Raw genomic sequence first — 5,479 nt, 5'->3', positions numbered from 1 at the left:
ATGTTGTGGTGCCATGACCTTTCACATTTCACTGTAGTCTGGAGAGTATGTTGTGGTGCCATGACCTTTCACATTTCACTGTAGTCTGGAGAGTATGTTGTGGTGCCATGACCTTAAACATTTCACTGTAGTCTGGAGAGTATGTTGTGGTGCCATGACCTTTCACATTTCACTGTAGTCTGGAGAGTATGTTGTGGTGCCATGACCTTTCACATTTCACTGTAGTCTGGAGAGTATGTTGTGGTGCCATGACCTTTCACATTTCACTGTAGTCTGGAGAGTATGTTGTGGTGCCATGACCTTAAACATTTCACTGTAGTCTGGAGAGTATGTTGTGGTGCCATGACCTTTCACATTTCACTGTAGTCTGGAGAGTATTTTGTGGTGCCATGACCTTTCACATTTCACTGTAGTCTGGAGAGTATGTTGTGGTGCCATGACCTTTCACATTTCACTGTAGTCTGGAGAGTATGTTGTGGTGCCATGACCTTTCACATTTCACTGTAGTCTGGAGAGTATGTTGTGGTGCCATGACCTTTCACTGTAGTCTGGAGAGTATGTTGTGGTGCCATGATCTTTCACATTTCACTGTAGTCTGGAGAGTATGTTGTGGTGCCATGACCTTTCACATTTCACTGTAGTCTGGAGAGTATGTTGTGGTGCCATGACCTTTCACATTTCACTGTAGTCTGGAGAGTGTGTTGTGGTGCCATGACCTTTCACATTTCACTGTAGTCTGGAGAGTATTTTGTGGTGCCATGACCTTTCACATTTCACTGTAGTCTGGAGAGTATGTTGTGGTGCCATGACCTTTCACATTTCACTGTAGTCTGGAGAGTATGTTGTGGTGCCATGACCTTTCACATTTCACTGTAGTCTGGAGAGTATGTTGTGGTGCCATGACCTTTCACTGTAGTCTGGAGAGTATGTTGTGGTGCCATGACCTTTCACATTTCACTGTAGTCTGGAGAGTATGTTGTGGTGCCATGACCTTTCACATTTCACTGTAGTCTGGAGAGTATGTTGTGGTGCCATGACCTTTCACATTTCACTGTAGTCTAGAGTATGTTGTTGGCCGTGTTTGAATACATACTAGTGTTAAATCTGCAGTGTGAAAGCTTGGCCACGTCTCCTTTGGGAAAGTGTCTCTGCTTGCTTATCTGTCTGTCTTGATGTTGGTATAATGATTAGTGAACTCTTGACCTCTGACCTCTAGGTGTCTGGAATATTTGCTGCGAAACGACGCTAACCCAGGGATCAGGGACAATCAGGGCTACAACGCAGTCCATTACGCGTCTGCGTACGGACACCGCCTCTGTCTGGAGCTGGTGAGTCAGAACCACAGGGGACTAGACGCCCTGCATTCACAGACCATTTTGTCTGCGTCCCAAATGGATGTAGGGCCCATAGGGCTCTGGTCAAAAGTAATGCACTATATAGGGAATAGGGTGCCATTTGGGACAGACGTTGATATTCAGTAGGTTTTAAGGTGTGGTTGCATGTTTGTCGTGGCCGCATCGTCACTCTTGATGTTCTTTTTCCAGATTGCAAGTGAAACACCTTTAGATGTGGTAAGTACCAGTTGGTTACTTTTCCTCACACTAGCTTGTTTAAGATACGAATGCAACACCCCAGTATGTCTGCAGGGGCTGGACACTGAGATTTACAACATGAAACATGCTACTAGACTAACCTTCAAAGTAAATATGTTACAAGTCTAAACTGGCCCGTCCTTGTCTTTTCCCAGCTAATGGAAACCTCAGGGACAGACATCCTGAACGACTCTGATTTCAGAGCTCCCATCAGCCCCCTACACTTAGCTGTGAGTAAAGCCTACCTGCTCCTGTAGGGGTCTCGCCACATGACAAATGGCACCCTATTCCCTATTTAGTGCCCTACTTTTGACCAGAACCTTATGGGCCCAGATCAAAAGTACTGCACTACATGGGAAATAGGGTGCTGTCTGGGATACAGGCATGGTGTTGTTTTTCCACGAAAAGTTGATTGTCCAGACACTCACACACCATGTTCCTATCTGTTCCTGATTAGTGTAAAATACATGCATATTTTGACACGGTGATGATGAGGATGATTTCCTTATTTTGCCATTTGAGTTAATCAACCTCCAACAGAGGAGTAGTAGTGTGTTTGTTTCTAAATCTCACGCTTGGCAGGGACCTTCGATGTTGATGCTGGGCGGGAGAAAAAATGGGCACCCGATTTGAGAGACACTGGTCTACTTTAGAGGTCTAGGACTGTTTCTGTTCAGGCATACCACTGGTCTACTATAGGACATTGATTATATTAAGAGTGTATATCTGTTCAGGCATACCACTGGTCTACTATAGGACATTGATTATATTAAGAGTGTATATCTGTTCAGGCACACCACTGGTCTACTATAGGACATTGATTATATTAGGAGTGTATATCTGTTCAGGCATACCACTGGTCTACTATAGGACATTGATTATATTAGGAGTGTATATCTGTTCTGGCATACCACTGGTCTACTATAGGACATTGATTATATTAGGAGTGTATATCTGTTCAGGCATACCACTGGTCTACTATAGGACATTGATTATATTAGGAGTGTATATCTGTTCTGGCATACCACTGGTCTACTATAGGACATTGATTATATTAGGAGTGTATTTCTGTTCAGGCGTACCACTGGTCTACTATAGGACATTGATTATATTAGGAGTGTATATCTGTTCTGGCATACCACTGGTCTACTATAGGACATTGATTATATTAGGAGTGTATATCTGTTCTGGCATACCACTAGTCTACTATAGGACATTGATTATATTAGGAGTGTATATCTGTTCAGGCATACCACTGGACTTTGCTTCAGACTGTGTGTTTGTTTCCATTCAGGCGTACCACGGCCACCACCATGCTATGGAGGTCCTGGTTCAGTCTCTGTTGGATCTAGACGTGAGGAACTGCCAGGGGCACACCCCTCTGGACCTGGCTGCCTTTAAAGGCCATGTGGAGTGTGTTGACGTCCTCATCAACCAGGGAGCCTCCATCCTGGTTAAAGACTTCACCCTGAAGAGGACCCCCATCCACGCTGCAGGTACGCATAGGATATCACGTAAGACCTAGAGATTCTGTAATTCAAAAGTTTTCCTTACCAAGATGGACATTTGTTTGGCCATGTTGCTAGGATGCCAATGTCCACTCTAGGGATATTATATAGCATAGTGTGAAAATGCCCACTACACACTGATCTAAGGTCATTTTTTGTCATTATTGCTGAGGATCTGGGGAGGGTAAGCTGATCCTAGATCAGTGCACAGGGGGACTTCTATCCAGAGCCAGGTACACAGCTAGCAGGTGACAGGCTTCGAGGGCCTCAGCCCCAAAATGTTTTATTATCTGCTGTGTTAACATCATGAGGATGTCATCTACCAATACCACTGTTCTAGAAATCTGTCTGTTCATGTGAAGGTAATAGTCGTCCAGCAATCAGCTCATATCCTCTCTGTTTAGCCTCCTCTAGCTACCAACGGTCAATCATCTCACATTCTTATATCCTCTCTGTTTATCCTCCTCTAGCTACCAACAGTCAATCATCTCACATTCTTATATCCTCTCTGTTTATCCTCCTCTAGCTACCAACGGTCAATCATCTCACATTCTTATATCCTCTATGTTTATCCTCCTCTAGCTACCAACGGTCAATCATCTCACATTCTTATATCCTCTCTGTTTATCCTCCTCTAGCTACCAACAGTCAATCATCTCACATTCTTATATCCTCTCTGTTTAGCCTCCTCTAGCTACCAACAGTCAATCATCTCACATTCTTATATCCTCTCTGTTTATCCTCCTCTAGCTACCAACGGTCAATCATCTCACATTCTTATATCCTCTCTGTTTATCCTCCTCTAGCTACCAACGGTCAATCATCTCACATTCTTATATCCTCTCTGTTTATCCTCCTCTAGCTACCAACAGTCAATCATCTCACATTCTTATATCCTCTCTGTTTAGCCTCCTCTAGCTACCAACGGTCAATCATCTCACATTCTTATATCCTCTCTGTTTATCCTCCTCTAGCTACCAACGGTCAATCATCTCACATTCTTATATCCTCTCTGTTTATCCTCCTCTAGCTACCAACGGTCAATCATCTCACATTCTTATATCCTCTCTGTTTATCCTCCTCTAGCTACCAACGGTCAATCATCTCACATTCTTATATCCTCTCTGTTTATCCTCCTCTAGCTACCAACAGTCAATCATCTCACATTCTTATATCCTCTCTGTTTATCCTCCTCTAGCTACCAACGGTCAATCATCTCACATTCTTATATCCTCTCTGTTTAGCCTCCTCTAGCTACCAACGGTCAATCATCTCACATTCTTATATCCTCTCTGTTTATCCTCCTCTAGCTACCAACGGTCAATCATCTCACATTCTTATATCCTCTCTGTTTATCCTCCTCTAGCTACCAACGGTCATTCGGAGTGTTTGCGTTTGCTGATTGGAAATGCTGACCTCCAGAGTGCAGTGGACGTTCAAGACGGGAATGGACAGTAAGTCAATTGGGTTTTGGATACAATTCCTGAAATAAAGAGATTTTGACACTAGGTCTACGTCCCAAATGGCACCCTATGCACTACTTGGTGCACTACTTTAAACCAGAACCCTATGGGCTCAGGTCAAAAGTAGTGTACCATATAGGGAATAGGTTGCCATTTGGGACTCAGCCTGGTTATTACCAGTTTGTAATATGACCTTGTTGTCTTGTGTATCAGAACCCCTCTGATGCTGTCGGTGCTGAGCGGACACACAGACTGTTTGTACTCACTGCTCAACAAGGGAGCCAGCGTAGAAGCCAAAGACAAGTGGGGCAGAACAGCGCTACACAGAGGGGTGAGGAGGAGAGCTGGCTGTATACGCTCACACACAGAAAGAGACGGGGAGGCTCAAATATACATATTATCTTCAGAAAAGTAGTTGTCCATGGGTAGTGGTGTATTCATCCCTGTAGGGGGACCTGTCTCCAGACATCATTTGTAATAATTGATGATTCATTATTATATCATTGATTATTAGTTATTCAAATCCATTCTTGTCTCCCCGCCCTTCCTCCCAGGCGGTGACGGGTCATGAGGAGTGTGTGGAGGCCCTGCTGCAGCACAGCGCCAGCTTCCTGGTTCGGGACTGTAAGGGGCGAACCCCTGTCCACCTGGCGGCGGCATCCGGACACATCGGGGTGCTGGGGGGGGCTCCTACACGCCGCCCAGTCAGTGGAGACCCTCCCCGTCATCACAGACAACCAGGGCTACACGCCACTACACTGGGCCTGCTACAACGGTACGTACTGGACTAACGGAACACTAGATATTTTCTGATTTTCTCTCTTCAGCACCGTAAACATGTCCCTGAATTAGGCAGGCCATACAACGGTACGTACTGACTAACTGGACTGTAGCTCTGTTCTCTCCTCCATGAAGT

The 5,479-nt window shown here is 44.8% G+C and overlaps 1 long non-coding RNA gene across 1 annotated transcript; it reads left to right on the top strand.

The window, feature by feature from the left end:
• Positions 1-4,504: 4,504 nt before the first annotated feature.
• On the top strand, positions 4,505-5,221 carry LOC311122351. Its single transcript, XR_014612418.1, has 3 exons — positions 4,505-4,554; positions 4,777-4,894; positions 5,118-5,221. It is a non-coding gene; the product is annotated as an uncharacterized lncRNA (long non-coding RNA).
• Positions 5,222-5,479: the final 258 nt, after the last annotated feature.

Source organism: Coregonus lavaretus, assembly GCF_964263955.1.
Source record: "Coregonus lavaretus genome assembly, contig: HAP1_SCAFFOLD_1380, whole genome shotgun sequence".
NCBI classification, from domain to species: domain Eukaryota; kingdom Metazoa; phylum Chordata; class Actinopteri; order Salmoniformes; family Salmonidae; genus Coregonus; species Coregonus lavaretus.
Note: the sequence above shows the minus strand (reverse complement) of the source record. Positions and strands in the feature narration are given on the sequence as shown.